The sequence below is a fragment of the Schistocerca piceifrons genome, chromosome 3 (assembly GCF_021461385.2).
Source record: "Schistocerca piceifrons isolate TAMUIC-IGC-003096 chromosome 3, iqSchPice1.1, whole genome shotgun sequence".
NCBI classification, from domain to species: domain Eukaryota; kingdom Metazoa; phylum Arthropoda; class Insecta; order Orthoptera; family Acrididae; genus Schistocerca; species Schistocerca piceifrons.
Genome location: NC_060140.1, coordinates 290,488,420 through 290,506,994, shown reverse-complemented (window position 1 = coordinate 290,506,994; position 18,575 = coordinate 290,488,420). Strand labels below are relative to the sequence as shown.

Below are 18,575 nucleotides of genomic sequence, written 5' to 3'. Positions count from 1 at the left end.
TAAAACTTCACAAACTAAGTGTTTACACCATGAAACTAACAAGAAAAGAATGTAAGCAAATTTCAGAAAATTATTCGAAAAATTGAGTGAGAGATTACGGTGTAAAGACCCGCCGATGGAATTTTTTTTTTTTTTTTAAGATTTTAACATCGCGTCGACTACGAGGTCAGTAGCTCAATGCTGGAGCAGAAAGGAATAGGGATGAATTCTGGTGCGTCCCTGGGCCCTCTTCAAGGGAACCATCCCATAAAATCACGGGAAACATAAATCGTGATATATGCACGAAGAATTGTACCCAGCTCCTGCTACAGTGAAATAAGTCTGTTGACCAGTGCGACACCTTGGCCCTCTAAGTCATTCAGAGACGTCCTCAGTGAAGCGAATTTACGAATGTGTGAGGGCTGTTCAAAATAAATATCCATTCTTCGTTATTCATTGATATTTAATCCATGGATATACAATCTATTTAAGTAGCTGTTAGGTGTGCTTCATGTATCGAATGCCGTAGGTACTATGGCTGTCCTTCCATGAAGGAAGGCCCTACAACGCGCCTGCAACACAGTTTGACAATTCGTTTTAAACACCCTCTGCTCTCTGCGCAGATAGACAGAGAGAGAGAGAGAGAGTTACAGAGAGAGAGAGAGCGTATGCCGAGAGCAGACGGTGTTTAACACGAAGTACCAAAGTGTTGCAGACATACTTTAAGGGCTTCCGTTGATGGAAGGGCAGATGTAATATCTACGGCATTCGATATATGATGCACGCCGTAATAGATATCTGGATTGAGACAATATTGTCTCGAAAGCGGCTGAACATGTGTCTGATAAATATCAAATTAAAATTAAAATTATCATTGCAAGGAAACTGAGTTTCGTTTGAATAAATGACTAACACCTGAGAGTCTTACGGAAATTTGACTTTTTGAAATGTACAGGGCTTTGGTCTCGACATAGGGAATGTTGAAGCTATTAGCCTAATAATTTAGTGTTTGATGATTCCACGTTAGAAATTTAAAATTCCGGTTGGAGGGTCACGGAGTCCCAGTTTTGCATTCACTCTCGTTGTCCTTGTTTACTCGTCTTCGATTCACATCATCTAGTCATTGTGAATAACTGACCAAGCGAAACGCCACTTGCGTTTCACTGCCTACGATAAAGATGGGACGGGAAATTAACAATGTACCAGTATTAAACGTAAGTGCTGGCGCTCAGCTGACACAGAGAAAGAAGGCTGTGCTGCGAGAAAGGAACATTGCCGCTCTCTGATGCAAAACTCACGCTATCTTACAATAAAAAGGAAAAAACCTTGCCTCTCTCTTTCCTAGCTTTTACCCTGTGGTAAAGGTCCCACTGGTCCACTGCACTGTTTTCATGATTTGGGACATTTTATTTATATTTTATATATATTTTTCCAACAGCTGTACAATTTTATTTGTTCTCTACTAGTTACGGCAGTTAACTGTTCGTGTACCGTATTTTCTGAGGTGGAGATTGGGGACCAGTCCATTTCTTTAAAGGAGTGAGAGAAATCTCCTAAAGGCCACACACAGGGTGGCCGGTGTATCAGATCAACGGCTGCTCTCACCTCCCTCTCCCGTAAGATACGGCAATGTGCGTTACGCTATACGAGCAGGTTTATCAGATACATTTTGTTTGTGACGGGAATTATTATCATGCTACTTGACAGATACAAAACGTTGTGCGTGATTGTAACAACAGTCTCAAAAATGTTCTCAAGTGCGAGCGCAAAAACGTAACCGCCGTATTTAATTACCCACGAGCCGAAGTTTTTAAAATACTTGATGGCGTCGAACTTTCAGAAAATTTGGTTCAAATTGCTCCTACGTACAAGCGCAAACGCTTGTAACGGCGTTATAATTTATAGCAGAATAGCTAATTGTGAGTTCGGCTGAGCATCACAAGAATAACGAAAGTATACATGGCGTGAAATGACAAATTAAACGTATTCGTTAAGTATATTTCACGAAGTTTCATTAGACTCGGTATTGTTTTTAGCTTCTTCGCCATCTACAGTAGGAAACGCATCGCCGATCCGTATAACATTACTAGAATCGCAGTAAGGTTGAATGTATATTTTTAAAACATTATTTCAATTAAAGACAAGCGATTTGCAACTTATGGTGAGTCGCACAACAGTACTTGCTCGTTACATATTCATAAATAGCACACCAGAACGAATTTTTCGCTCTGCAGAAGAGTGTGCGCTGACACTTCCTGGAAGATTAAAACTTTGAGGCGGACCGAGACTCGCAGGTTCGAACCTCGACGCAGCACACAGTTCTCATCTCTCCAGGCGTTTGATGAATGACATTTACGCTGTCATCTCCTTTACCGTCGCAGTTACCACACACGTTGCTTTTGTGCGTGTTGGAACTGCTACTCTGCTATAGTTACAAATGAGTCATGGTAATTGACGGAACAGTTGTATCTGTTACGTGTAAAGTGATGTCTGGGGATCACATACGCCACTTGTGGATGGCTGCTAAATTTTCTGTCACAAGGGAACGAAGGAACATCACTAAAACAGAGCAGCATCGTAATTCTGAAATCCATTAGTATTTGAATGAAAATATTTCCTAACAATTAATATATATTATAGCATTCATAAATACGAGTCTAGTCGTGATTACCGTTTTATTAATATTGTGATGACAGATAAGGAACAGGATTCCCCAATAGCTGTTAACATATTCTTTTATTATTAAACAGAAATTTTCTCTGTTCATATTATTCCTGCGCGTCAATAGATGAAATCTGTGGTGCGCTGTTGTTACTAGATAACCGTATCAAGATTCAGAGTTATAAACTACGCCGATCCTTTGGAGGATAATATTGCAAACCCAAATGTGCTGCAGCTGTAAGTAATTCGTTAGAAAAGTTACCACTTCGTATTTATCTATCTGATCGTGGAAGCATTTAAGCAATATTGTTTGTTATGGATGGACATTAAACGCATTATGAAGGAAGTTTTTAGTATGCTTCTTTGTTTCGCTGTCTCAGGTTTTTTGGCCAATTTGTTTAATATTCATGTCGTCAGATTCTAAAAATCATCAAGTATGTCTTAACGGGCAGTGGGCCCTAAGCATATAAAACAACCGTAGTAACACTCGTAAACATCTGAGTGAGAATCACAAGAAAACAAGCAACAAATTTTAGAAGAATGAATTACGAATGTGGTCAACATTTTTCAGTATATTGTCTTTTACGAAGTTAGATCAACAGTAAATCAGAAGCTATTAAAAGAACTCTAACCGTTGGATGTAGCAAGATCAGTGTCGTTGCATTTGTTGTTCACTTGCATTCCGAAAAATTTCGTTGATTCCGTGATGATATTACAAATTTTCAGGTGTCACGGTAACGGTATCAGTTTGAGGTAAGGAATGCTGATGCGGAAACGACCGATTCGAAGGTTGTAAATGAATATCGTTCTGATACATCTGACAGTGCAATACATGTACCAGTAGTGTTGTTGCTGAGATTGTAGGGTTCTAGGGTAGGCAGCTTTCAGAGGTGGTGATATGGACAAAACAGGAAAAAAGTCCACAAAATATTGGCTCTAAAATGCGTATCTTAAGACAAAGTGGCACTTGTTCTGTAGAAGCTATGTGTTACAGAGAAGGTGAACAAGAGTTCGTATGCATTTTACAGCCCATGTTTACTAGACATATTTTTCCTGTTTAGGTCCACACTGCCGCCTCTGAAAGTTGTCTGCCTTAAAATCCCAGCAGCAACAGTACCGGTAAATGTGTCAGATTTATCAGAGCAGTTTTCACTTATAACTTTCGACTCGGTCGTTAGCAGACGAGGATCCCTTACCTCAAAATGATATCATCTTTCCTTTTGTTTGTAACGTCATCACAGAATCAGCGTGCATAACAGTTAGGCAGATATTGGATAAGGAACAGGTGGACACCAGGCGATGTCAGGTATAAAATTTTCATATAATTACTAGATTCGCTTGCCTGAATAAAGTATCGAAACTCATATGTAGTTTAACGTAAACTGTACGACCTGAAAAACTGCATCTTCGCAGCCCAATATCTTGGCTTATAAACTAGCAGAAACATAAATGTTTCACTGCAGATAGTTAACATGTACATTTAGCAAGGTACTGAAAATTTCAGTAATGAATGTCAATAATGTCATGAGGTTAACATTGAAATAGTTTCGTATGCCAATTACTGCTTCATTCTTTATCAATAAAAATCTAGCTTCTTAGACTCGACGCCAAAGATTTTACCTGACATAAAGATCTTAATTGTTTGTAGTCCACCTGAATGTTAAAGTAACTGTAGTGAAACCAAAATTAAGAAAAAGAATTCACAACTAAAAGTGTTTAGACCATCTACCCGTAGGTTCTTGTAGTAGAATTTTAGTGATACTAGGTGCCAATCTGGGACAGTTATGGACATGATTCGACATTCTTTGAGATACCAAATTCCATGTCAGGAAAAGATGAGGCTTGGACATGCTCAAATTTGTTATTGCTGATACCAGCGACAGAATTCATAATTTGTGCAACTACAAGAAACTTTCGTGGGGCAGAACCTGTAGAAGCTGTGGTCCGTCGGCGAAGATGTAGTTCTAAAACCAGCTGCATATTACCAACAATAGAAGTGTTTAAAGGGTCAAGAATAGTCTATTACCGCCTCAAGTATAATAACAACCATGGGAAGTAAATGTTTGCCTGACAGTTTGCCAACTTATCAGTATGACTGGCTACTGACGCGGAAGAACGCAGTTTGATTACCTGTGCCAGTATCGAATCAGCTTGGTCCAGCTCGCTTCTGAAAACGGTATCCACGGCAGTGCAGTGCAGAGGATAGTCCTGGCGGAATCATGGTGATATAAGAAGTGTAAAGTGTCCAATACAGCAATGGACACACCTCGTATGTCACTAATTGTTCGATATATCGAAGTAATGTGTCCGACTGCTGACAATTACGTGTTTCTACTGCATTAGAAATGAGGGCGTACGCAGCTAGGAGTAGGGAAGGAAAATTCCTCCTCATTTTCTCCCATTCCCCTAGAAAAAAAAGTTGGTTTTGAAACCAAACTCGTATTCTGCCCAGCCACACACACACACACACACACACACACACACACACACACACACACACATACTCACGTGTTAATTCATTATCAGTATTAGTACGTAGTTCCAAAACGTGTTATGCATGCTGACTAATAGCATGTACATCCATAGCCATTTCTGGCGAAACCTCAACATTAGTTCGCTGCTCAGCGCAGTGCCTTTGCAAATGAAAATGCAGATGATTCTGAGTGTTAAAAGCTTCCAACAGAATTGCATATTCATTGCACGATGTTTTTCCTCGTGTTGCCGTTTCTATCTTTCTTTTTACTTACCGGGACACAGACGTCTCAGTTTCCAAATTGGAGTGATACTTCATTTCTCTGCATACGTTAAATATCTTTATATCATTCTACTCCTGTTTTCGAGAGGTCTTGAATCCATATGCAAAACCTCTCGAAAAGCGGAGGAGAATGATATACAGATATTTAATGTATGCAGAGAAATATTTTGCCGATATTGTGGTACATGATCTGAATGTGAGGGGCTAGACAACAATCTAAGCCCCGTTCAACGATATCTGCGTGGCAATAGAATTGAAAGGAAATCGTGCTGCCAGTATTTCGCCACGCTTTATCGTCTTCTCACCTGTTTGAGGGGAAATTTAAAGTATGTTATATTATTTTGCTTCTTTGCAGGCATTGCGAATTCCGAAAATTAGCATCCACTTATTGAAAAAATTATAAGTTTCAAACATCGATAGATACGAATGTTATGGTTAGCTGTACAATTTTAGATATAATACCACAGTCAACGACAGTAACATTCTATCTTTCCACGATTTTAACTAAGTTGACTGTGTGCTCTCTTTGTAACATTGCAATATTTAAAGGACGTCATATCGCCGCTGACTGCAGAAATTATTTATTCCACAATTGCAATTTCGGCCTTTGGCCCATTTCAGGTAGTTCTACAAAAGATTTTGCTTCAGCACATATTTAAATCCGACTTGCGTAGAAGCAAAATCTTCTGCACTATTGCTTGAAAATGCTCCAAAGGGCCAAATTACAATCGTGAAATAAATAATTTCTACAGTCAGCGGTGAATATGATGCCCTTTAAATAATTCTACATGACTGTGAATCCCTATCGCAAAAATTAACTCATTATTACTTCATAACATACACTCTGCCTACGTTACGCAAAACTTTATTATATACGAGCCAAGATTCTGTTTTCAAGTTGTAGTGCTTTCTTTGTTTCGGATAGGTGTCACTATCACATTTTGGTGTATAACCAAATACAGATTCTACAATCGTTGTAGTTTTAATTCTCAGTTTTTTGTGTTTGAATTTTCTTTACTTAGCAATGCACCAAAGTTCTGAACTGGTGCAAAACTGGAATTAAGATGATCAATTTTATCTTTATAACAAACGGAATTCGAAATTTTTCACATGTATAAACAAAGTTAAGCGACTGGATTGTATTTTAGGACAATACTTAGTTCTAATGTCTATTGTAGGATACAATTTTGGCTTCTTGGTATACTAGTACAATTTTTGACTTGTCTGTCAGTTAGAAAATCTTAAGTAAACACTTTTCTTGTGTATTTCATATCTATTTATGCTACACAGTCTACATTTCGGATTTCAAGCACTTTTACTGGTGTTAGTATTTCATATATCTTTCTCACATCTTTTGGTAAACCATGAAACAAAGAGATACAGCCATGAAGCAATTAAGTGGTACCGGAAATTCTAAATACAATGAGATCTTACAGTACACAACAAATAAATTAAAAAATGATGACATGCGAGACTGACTGAATAATATGTAACCTAGATTACAGGTAAAATGTATAGTTTAACCCTATAACAGACTGAAACAGCGTATAACTATGATTTAACTCTGTAATGTTTCGTGCAAATTATATAGTGAACAGATCCATTGTTAAATATAGTAAGAAATACTGAAACAATATTCACTCACTGTTGTTTAGCAAATAACACTCCACTATCAATGTGGTGTAAGAGAAGCGGTATATTTAATAGACCATCTGTCACTGCCTCATACCATAGTTTAAATTTTTTGTTGTGTGCTCTAAGATCTCACCATTTTACTTAACTAATTTTTTGGGTGTTGTAGAGTCTTTATAGTAAATGGTGGAACAGGAGAAACATCTGTTTCTTTGTTTGGACATGGGTTATCAGAGACAATAATACTTTTTAAGATCAACGTTATGCCACAACTGGTTCAATACGTAGCGACCTTTTATTACAAGTTATTCTAAAATTTTGGGTATGATAAAACACCTAAGATTCCTACCACAAAGGCAAAAGACAGTTTTACGCTCTATCACTGTGAAAACTTTAAATCTTGAAAGGTATTTTAGGACATTTGAAAACGGTTTCATAGTACAGTAACGAGTAACAAAGGTCGTTACGGAGCTTGCGGCTCCAAATGTAGGGTGTGTAACATAAAAAGTTTCACAAATATTGCAGTCGAGTCAGTTCCAAATCAGTTAAGGAAGTTTGTCGTGGTATTCTCCATTATTTATTCTATTTGAGACTAGGTAGCAGATGATGTATTTGGTTCAACAGCTAAAATTTGTCATTCTTGTCTCATTTATTTAAACACGATTCTCCGAACCTAGTTTTCAGAGTCGGAGCCCACATCTCAAGGGCTCGTTTTTGTAATCAGCGAAGCTTTGGTTCGAATTTGAAAGCTTTACTGATTACAAAAATGAGCGCTTGGGAATAGGGGCTCCGACTCCGAAAACTGGGCTCAGAGAATCAAATTAAAATGAATGAAACAAGAACGACAAAGTTTAGCTGTGGAACTTACATTTTCAGTACGAGAGAACTGAGTATGTACGTTGCTTGGGGTATTCTGTACACTCCAGTACCAAGAAAACGTATGTCACTCGAAAATTATCGGAAAACGGGTATACTATTTTTTGAGGAATTGCCTTGTTTCCACCAGGCTGTTATTTTAAACTGGTGCTTTATTAAGCACTGCTACACATTTTCTAGCTTTGTTCATTCTCAAGTTCATAATAGATACAGTGAGCTGTATAAAACAAATGTCACATGTCGTGTACATATATGGGTAGTATGGTCCTCAATGTACACGCTGCACTGACGACCACGCTACACATTTCTGAGCTTGAAACGTAACTTTCGTTTTATACAACAACTTATGTGAATGATTTATCCACATCTACCACGAATTTGAGAATGAGAAAGCCTCAAAACCAGCTAACAGTGCCGACTGACAAATAAATAGCCTGCTGGGAGGTTGTTATGCCCCACCGGAAGTCAGTCTAGGGTACTATTGCAAAGGTTTGTGAATAAAACTGTCTGGAGCGCTTAATGTATCTGTTTATTTATTACGACATTTCGGCTACCGCCATCGTCAGGTCAAAACTCTGGGTCTGTAAAACAAGTTACAGGTTTTGATTGACAATGACGCTCTGCGTTGCTCAACGTAGTAGCCGAAACGACGAGCTAAATAAAGAAATGTATTAAGTGTCGTAGAGGGTTTTATTCACGAAGTATTTACAATGGTCGCAGGCTCATACAGGAAACGAATTTCTTTTATTAATAATTTGCCAGAGCTTAGGCTGGCAGCATGTGGTGGACGGTGAAACGATTGTTGGGGCAGACTGCATTTATTGTTGGCTGGCAGCGAGTCGCGGCGCGGCAAAGTGCAGCGCAGGGCGGCGCGGCGCGGCGCGGCGCCACTCACCTGTGCCTTGGCTGCGAGAGAGTAGAGAGCGCTGAGAAGCGTATCTGGGGGCGGCCGGCGGTCGTGTGGGGGCCAGCCGCGCACGCCGCCCGCTTATAAAGGCCGCCGCCGGCCACGTGACGCCCCCACCAGGGGCGGCGCCGCCCCCAGCCGCCGCCGCCACCGCCGCGCGCAGTCCCGACGCCCCCGTGTAATTGGCTGCCGGCGATTTTTAACTGTCCATCTGTTGCGCTCGCGCCGCCGCCGGCGAGAAGGTATCCTGTGGAACGGGAACTGCGCTTCCCGCTTTGATATCCGAGTGCAGATTGCTAGCCGGCTGGCGCTACAGTCCTGCGACGTGTTCCCTCCCTCTCCCCAGTCTTTGATGGGTGTAATTGGCCTACTTAGCACCTTAAAAGAAGTCCGAAATACTGTCGTTTCCACGAGCCCGTCGGGGTTACAAATTACATACCGCCACCCGTCTCCGGTGCAGTGCTGTCGAGACACCGTATCATCTTTAAGTTAAGTCCCATAGTGCTCAGAGCCATTTCATTTTGTCAGTCAAGTACTGCACATTTTGACGTCAAAACGTCTAATAGTTTCGTCGAACTTTCTTGTGTGAGAAAATACCGTCACTTTCAAATCGTTGATAACTAAGGGTGGAATAATGCGTAAAAAAAGGCTGAGCCAATAACGGATAGATCACGTCTGCGTTTGTTGCGCAGCATTTGTCTTGCATGTGCCGTCTTCGTACCAGTGTAGGTGCATGTGCGTTATTGTTGTAATCAGATTTGTGTGAAGTTTAAATTGGTGTAGCGTTCACAATGTGTTTATCTAGGGCACTGATTTGCATATTATTGTGAAGAGCTTGCAGAGCACTGCTACGACCCAAAGTGAGACAATAATGCAGGGTGATACAGCTGCCCCAACCTATGAGTTTTATGCAACCCGCAATTTTTTCAAAAAACCCACGGAACAGGTTCATATTCTCTCACTCGCTATTTGCAAACCACCAGTCCTACGGAAGGCTACCTCCAAAACGCTTTTTACTCATGGCCGCTTGCTTAGCAGCGTGGTAACGTGCTTGCCTTCCATGTAGCGGGGCCAGGTAGGAGATTTTTTTCCGCTCGTGGAGTGGGTGTTATGTTGTCCTCATTTATTTCTCATCTCCGGCACGCAAGTCGCGCAATGTGGCGCCGACTGAAATAAGACTTCCACGGATGGGGCCTCCCGGCCAACAATGCCATACGATCATTTCATTTTTTGACCCATGTGCAGTCATCTGTTAGAAATTACTGAATCTCACTCTGTTATGTTTAGATGTTTCGATGTTTAGATTCTCGTCTATACCTATGACCGTATGTTTCGTTGTCTTTAAATGTTCTTTGAATATCGAAAGTTTAATTGTATGCCGTGCAGTATGTTCCCTATATATTTTTCTACAAGTTCTACCACTTGGGCTATGCATATGGACTCACAATTAGCACAGGTTATCTTGTACACGCCATATTTTGTTAACGGACAGAACTGTTCCGCTCAATGTGTCAGCAACTTCGACAACGTGTTGTTATTTTTTAATCCTACATTAAATTAACTTTACGAAAGGTATGTGCCACATCTTTTGACAGAGGGCGAATGTAACCCATACAGGCAAAAATTTTTTGTCTCTTTCTATATCGCTCTAAGGAAACCTCGTGTATTAAATCACAACTCTTCTTGACGATCTTTGAATATATTTGATCTATTAATTCTGGCTGAAACCCATTGCTGACTGTCATAACTTTTAAAACACGTTTTTCCCGTTCTCTTTCATCAACTTCTAACGGAGTCTTTATAAGTCTGCTGACTGAACTGTAAAAGAAAGAAATTTCATTCTTGTCATAATGAGCAGAATGAAATGGGATAATCACATCTGTAGCTGCTGGCTTCCTATAAATTGAAAATTTGTGGCTTTCATTATTATTCATCAACTTAATATGCAGGAAATTAATTTTCTTGTTTACTTTACTTTCATATGTAAACTGTATACTAGGATGTAGAGTGTTGAAAGCCTAAAAAATTCTCTTTCACCCCTCATTCTCTTCAATAAATAATAACAGTATATCATCAACATATCGATAATAGTACATGATTAAACCACTTTACTCCTGCTGGTGTATAAAAATCTTTTCTTCCTAATGATCGACAAAAATATTTGCTAGTGTACCTGGCAAACAACATCCCATTGCTAATCCATCATGCTGCTTGAAAAATTCTCCTCTAAATGAGAAGTAATTACACGACAGAACTAGCTCTAATAGTTTTAAAAACCATCAATTTCACCTATGGCCCTACGTCTGTACTTGATAAAATTCGGTCTTACAAGAGAAATGACTTCATTTATAGGAACATTTGTGTACAAACTTATGTCTAGTGACATCCATATTTATTTATCACGAATCAGAACATTCTTAACTTTCTCAACCAGCTCATTTGTATTGTTAACTGAGAATTGTCGCTCAAACACGTAGTTAGTGACCAAAACCTCATTTAACTTACTGCGAAGTCTATAAGCAGGACTGCCTATATGACTAACGATGGTCCTCATTGGGGCATTCAGTTTATGAATCTTTGGTTGTACCTGTAGACAGGGCGCATGTACATTCACTAGTTCGAGAGACCTACAGGTTTTCTCATCAAATAAGAAAGAAGTCTTTCTACTAGGATTTTGGACTTGTTTAACAAACTTCTTAGTGGGGTAATGGTCAAGTTGTGAAACCCTATCGTCTTCAAAAAACTCTTTAACCTTATCACTATTTTCAGCGAAACTTAATATTGCCAAGGCATTCCCCTCCTTAGCTTTAACAATTAATGCTTGGTTCTCTCTCAGTGTAGAATTAATACTACAAATTAACTTTAACTTCTCATGGTTGGGATTCACTGTCATATAATATTTCTTAAAATGCAGCCGTCCGTTAATTGACTCAGCAGGTCTCCTGGTAATAAAGTCATGCTGCCCCTTACGAACCTTACAAAAATTGAGAGTACTTTTCATCACTGACAACATTTATTTAACGTCTTTATTCCGCAACTCTCTATTCACAGCGTATTTATTACCATTCTATAGTAATCTTAATTCATCATTACTGAAAACGATGTCAGTCCTGTTAACTACGCTGTCATAGATTTCATGACAGCTATACGTATGCTCTGTCCTATAAGCATATGTTGCTTACGTTTTAATTTACAGATCTTCTTTCCGTGATTTCTAACAATAATTCGCACTTAGTATCTACCACATTACTGATGTAACGCATTATCCTATCAAGTTGCTGACGATTTAACGTCTTACAAAGTTGTAGGTGATCTAAATAAACCTGTTCTGAAAGGCAATCATGTTTCTGATGTAAGTTCTTATGTTCAAGTTTTATCCATTAGCTCTCACTGGTCTGCTATGGATTTCTTGGGTTTCATACACATGAGTACTTTCCGAATGGGTTGCTGGTCAGGAAACTGACGTGAAAGTTGCAGCCATTAGCCTCTAGCTAGGTGTTTGGTGGTAGAACTGTGTATGTTATCCCTAGAATTGTATCTAGATATCTTTAAACGGTGCTTTCTTTAACATGCAATTACTTTAGTCAAATGTGACACATTTAGTGATTATGTACCTGTCTTCAACTTCGCGTGGATTTGCATTAAATTACCTCAACTTAAGTTCCACTACATACGACCCATGGCATTGCTAGTGTTTTTTTGTTGTAATAGTGTACTTATTACTAACTTAGTCGTTGCTGTCACACGGTCACAGTTTGCGTCTCACAGAAAAATTATAATTACTTCAGGTTTAATTACGAACATGGTGTGTGGCCTCCTCACTGGTCAATTAATAATGTGGCTTGACTTTGACACGATTTGTATGACTGGTATTTTCGTCTAAAAATTTAATTGCTTGCATGTAATGGCTTTTGGTTTCAATGCCATCGAAGGGCCTAAGTGTGTACTGGTTGCAATGCATTTATTCATAACTATAAATTATTTCAGATCTCAATTATTTCTTCGTGATCACTTATGTTTAACACACATGAGTACTTTTTGAGCGGTGTGCTACTCAGTAAGCTTCTCTTGTTTTTCACGTATATACAGGGTGGTCCATTGATGGTGACCGGGCCAAATATCTCACGAAATAAGCGTCAAACGAAAAAACTACAAAGAACGAAACTTGTCTAGCTTGAAGGGGGAAACCAGATGGCGCTATGGTTGGCCCGATAGATGGCGCTGCCATAGGTCAAACGGATATCAACTGCGTTTTTTTAAATAGGAACCTCCATTTTTTATTACATATTCGTGTAGAACGTAAAGAAATATGAATGTTTTAGTTGGACCACTTTTTTCGCTTTGTGATAGATGTCGCTGTAATAGTCACAAACTTGTGGCTCACAATTTTAGAAGAACAGTTGGCAATAGGTAGGTTTTTTAAATTAAAATACAGAACGTAGGTACGTTTGAATATTTTATTTCGGTTGTTCCAATGTGATACACGTATCTTTGTGAACTTCTCATTTCTGAGAACGCATGCTGTTACAGCGTGATTACCTGTAAATACCACATTAATGCAATAAATGCTTAAAATTTTGTCCGTCAACCTCAATGCATTTGGCAATACGTGTAACGACATTCCTCTCAACAGCGAGTAGTTCGCCTTCCGTTATGTTCGCACATGCATTGACAATGCGCTGACGCATGTTGTTAGGCGTTGTCGGTGGATCACGATAGCAAACATCCTTCAACTTTTCCCACAGAAAGAAATCCCGGGACGTCAGATCCGGTGAATGTGCGGGCCATGATATGGTGCTTCGACGACCAATCCACCTGTAATGAAATATGCTATTCAATACCCCTTCAACCACAACGGAGCTATATGCCGGACATCCAGCATGTTGGAAGTACATCGCCATTCTGTCATGCAGTGAAACATCTTGTAGTAAAATCGGTAGAACATTACGTAGGAATCGATAAAATGGGGGCCAATTATTCTTCCTCCCATAATTACGCACCATACATTAACCCACCAGGGTCGTTGATGCTCCACTTGTCGCAGCCATCGTTGATTTTCCGTTGCCCAATAGAGCATATTATGCCGGTCTACGCTACCGCTGTTGGTGAATAACGCTTCGTTGCTAAATAGAATGCACGCGAAAAATCTGTTATCGTCCCGTAATTTCTCTTGTGCCCAGTGGCAGAACTGTATACGACGTTCAAAGTCGTCGCCATGCAATTCCTGGTGCATAGAAATATGGTACGGGTGCAATCGATGTTGATGCAGCATTTCAACACCGACTTTTTTGAGATTCCCGATACTCGCGCAATTTGTCTGCTACTGATGTGCGGATTAGCTGCGACTGCAGCTAAAACACCTGCTTGGGCATCATCATTTGTTGCAAGTTGTGGTTGACGTTTCACATGTTGCTGTACACTTTCTGTTTCCTTAAATAACGTAACTATCTGGCGAACGGTCCGGACACTTGGATGATGTCGTCCAGGATACCGAGCAGAATACATAGCACACGCCCGTTGGGCATTTTGATCACAATAGCCATACACCAACACGATATCGACCTTTTCCGCAAAAGGTAAACGGTCCATTTTAACCGGGTAATGTATCACGAAGCAAATACCGTCCGCACTGGCGGAATCCTACTTGATACCATGTACTTACACGTTTGTGACTATTACAGCGCCATCTATCACTAAGCGAAAAAAGTGGTCCAACTAAAAAATTAATATTTCTAAACGTACTACACGAATATGTAATAAAAATGAGGGTTCCTATTTTTTAAAAAAAAAAAAAACGCAGTTGATATCCGTTTGACCTATGGCAGCGCCATCTGGCGGGCCAACCATACCGGGCGGAGTGGCCGTGCGGTTCTAGGCGCTACAGTCTGGAGCCGTGCGACCGCTACGGTCGCAGGTTCGAATCCTGCCTCGGGCATGGATGTGTGTGATGTCCTTAGGTTAGTTACGTCTAAGTAGTTCTAAGGTCTAGGCGACTGACGACCTCAGAAGTTAAGTCGCATAGTGCTCAGAGCCATTTGAACCATTTTGGGCCAACCATAGCGCCATCTGGTTTCCCCCTTCAAGCTAGACAAGTTTCGTTCTTTGTAGTTTTTTCGTTTGATGCTTATTTCGTGAGATATTTGGCCTGGTCACTATCAATGGACCACCCTGTATATTGTTGAGTCATCCTTTATGATACACCGCATCCTTGTGGGCTACTTAGTATCCCTCTGTGTGATTGTTTCATGGTAGCACATGATATATAGATGCTTTCGCACATGAATGTTTTCATCATGAACAGTTTCCTTGTGGGCGTCTTTCATACGTTATACATATGTTATGATCTGCGGTGGGTCTTAACATTCGGTTTTATAACATGTCTTGGACATTCATTTTATAGATATGACGTAGTGTATGACCCTCATCTGTGTACAACTAAGCATTTTATACTTTCACAAGACACATAGGTCATGTTCCTTCTCTTTACTTCTTTGTGAGGTAGGTATTGTTTTCTTCCATTTATCACCTTCTACAGTTATTTTGTCTTACAGTAGGTTATTGCAGGGTTGTGCAGATAATGTATGTCCGACTGTCCAATAAAAATCGTGAATAGTTATTTAAAGAACTTTTTTATAGATTGTATAATTGTACAACGTATTGAGTGGAAATTCTTTATGGTATATTTTAGAGATGTGACAATGTATGTATCTGTTTATTCTGTCAAATGTTCGGTGTAAATTTACTTGTAGAGTCTTGCCATTTTATCTCACTCTGTTTTTAATCTGTTTCTATGTAACTTGATTGATAACTTGATAGTGCTATCGTTACTTCTTTTTATGCATACAGGCCTAAAGATGTCGCAATGAAGCGTTGAAACAAGTTGCAAAAAAAAAAAAAAAAAAAAATCATAAGGACAACTGTAGGTGTTTTACTTTGTCACAATAAACTTTAGACGTTCTACAGTATATATTCACTGGTTTCTCGCCTTCGTCAAGTAAAAAACGAATAACAGAACGTTTTTCAACTAATGTGGACGTTTCAAGTGGACTCGCCATCTTGAAATGTATTTTTGAGGCTATAAGCCAAACAATGTTGATACATCAGCTGATCAGGGCTTATACCAGTGACGCCAACTTAAGCCATAAAAGTACCAAACTTCCCCTATTAACAGTTTTTTTCCCCAGACCAATTTGTCTCTTTAATTATTGAATGACCTTTGTAGTCTTTCTTGAATAATCCGAAAACTATGGCCTCTAGCGAAAACATGTCTCAGTACAAAAGTTAAACTACCTTAAATGTAATACAAGAAGTTTCGGTTCATTTTTATCTAGGACTAATAGTTTGTGCTTAGCATACGACAGAATATGAAAATGCTGCAAGTGCTGTTTGAAGGTGTTGCGGGCTGCATAAAACTCGTAGGCAGGGGCAGCTGAATCAGTCTGTATAAGAGAATACAAGTGAAAATAAAAAATAATGAAAAATGTACTTTCATATGAGTCATAAATATGCTCGGAAGTATATAAAACGCAAGTCAGAGGAAATACCGCGTCGAAAGAAATCCATTTAGCACAAAAAGTCAAGTGCTGAACGAATGAGAGACCTACAATGTCGTCGAAAAGGAAATGAAGAAACGGCACAAAGACATTACGTAGCAGACCCATAGCGCATACAGTGGACAACGACAGACCTTACCTATGAACTGTCTACTGTGTAATCAGTATACGGCGCTGTGTAACGGATTGATACTTAAATTATATATTAGTACAAACAGTTTTAATGATTTTATCCAGACGTTTTCACGAAAAATCTACTTTGCACACTGGAACTGTCGACACAGAAATATTTTTCCGTGCGGCTCACCACACTGTAGTGTTCTGTCCCTGCTTCTTCTAGCTTGTTAAATAACTAATTGCAGTCAAATTAGTTATACAGATACTATTTGTCTCTAATCATTTCGTAAATGCAATAGATGTTCCAGACGTGTGTCACAAACTAGTCACGTCTAACATCTACATCTACAGCTGCATACATACCCCGAAAACCACCGACGGCGCGTGGCGGAGGGTACCTTCTACCACTACTAGTCATTTCCTTTCCTTTTCCACTCGCAAATAGAGCCACGGAACAACGGCTGCCTGTTTGCCTCAGTATGAGCCCTAATTTCTCTTATCTTCATGGTCCCGACGCAAAATGTACATTGGCGGTAGCACAATTGCTCTGCAGACATCTAGGCATAGCGTGCGAAGAGAATGAACACTTATATCTTTCCGTACGAGCTCTGATTTCCGTTATTTTATCGTGGTTCTCTAAATTTTCTCATTAGTGTTCCTCGAAAAGCATGTCGCCTTCCGTTCGTCTGAGTCTGCAAAGCATCTCCGTACTACATTCGTGTTTTTTTCGAACGTACCGCTAACAAATCTAGCAGCCCTCTAAATTGCTTTGAGGTTTTCTTTTAAACCAATCTGTTAGGAACGAAAGATCCGAGCAGTACTCAAGAAAGTGTCGCATTAGTGTTTTATACGCGGTCTCCTTTACACATCAACCGCACTTTTCTGGAGTTCTCCCAATAATACGAAGTGAACTATTCATCTTCCCTACTACAGTCCTTACATGCTCTGTCCTTTTCATTCTAACGTTTCCACTATAGCGTTGTCTGCCTCCAGTGGCTGAGTGGTCAGCGCGACAGAAGGTCAATCCTAAGGGCCCGGGTTCGATTCCCGGCTAGGTCGGAGACTTTCTCCGCTCAGGGACTGGTTGTTGTGTTGCCATAATCATCATCATTTCATCTCCATCGACGCGAAAGTCGCCGAAGTTGCGTCAAAACGAAAGACTTGCACCCGGCGAACAGTTTACCCGACGGGGGGCTCTAGTCGCACGATATTCTTACTGTAAAGTTTTCATTGTAACTTTACGGTTAAATATTTAATCGACGCGGCTCTGTCAAGGAGCCCATTATTTATACTGTATTCGAACATTAATGGTTCGATTTTGCTTCTCGTCTGCTGTAATTTACATTTTTCTACATTTAGAACTACTTGCCAACTAGAAATTTTGTCTAAGGCGTCTTGTATCCTACTTCAGTCATTCAACCACGACACTTTGAGGTACTCCACAGAATCATCATACAGTCCCACACTGATGCTCATTCTGTCCACCAGATCATTTATAGAGAATAACTGCGCTCCTGCCACACTTTCCTTGTGGCCCTCCTGACGATACACTTGTCTCCGATGAACACTCGACTTTAAGGAGAGCATATTGTTTTCTGTTACTTAAATTTTCCAGCCACTCGCATACGAGCATCAGGGACCTTTTACACACGCTCGTTCCTTTTATAACAGGTTAAAAGTCTGCAGTGGGGTACCGTACCAACCATGTTTCGGAAATGTAGACATATGGAATCTTCCTGTTGCTCTTGTAACCCCTTGTTACATACCTGGTCTTTTATAAAACTAACATTTATTTGAACAATTCCCATATTTCATATAAAATCACGAATTCTCGTTTTAAAGCAGAAAAATTAAATAAACGAATTTTAAGAGCCAATGGAATAGAAATATGCAGAGTAGCAGGGGCTTTATTCAAAGAGTTTCTAACGAACGCCCCTTTTGCTTCATAACTACACTACTGGTCATTACAATTGCTACACTAAGAAGAAATGCAGATGATAAACTGGTATTCATTGGACAAATATATTATACTAGAACTGACATGTGATTACATTTCCACGCAATTTGGGTGCATAGATCCTGAGAAAGCAGTACC

At 39.7% G+C, this 18,575-nt stretch overlaps 1 protein-coding gene across 1 annotated transcript in view; it reads right to left on the bottom strand.

Moving 5' to 3' along the window:
* Positions 1–8,861, bottom strand: part of LOC124789758 (prohormone-1-like) — a 310,220-nt gene extending 301,359 nt beyond the window's left edge. Inside the window, exon 1 of the mRNA XM_047257211.1 lies at positions 8,799–8,861. The gene's annotated coding sequence lies outside the window, so the exon portion shown is untranslated. The remainder of the gene's footprint in view (positions 1–8,798) is intronic.
* Between the last annotated feature and the right edge of the window lie 9,714 nt (positions 8,862–18,575).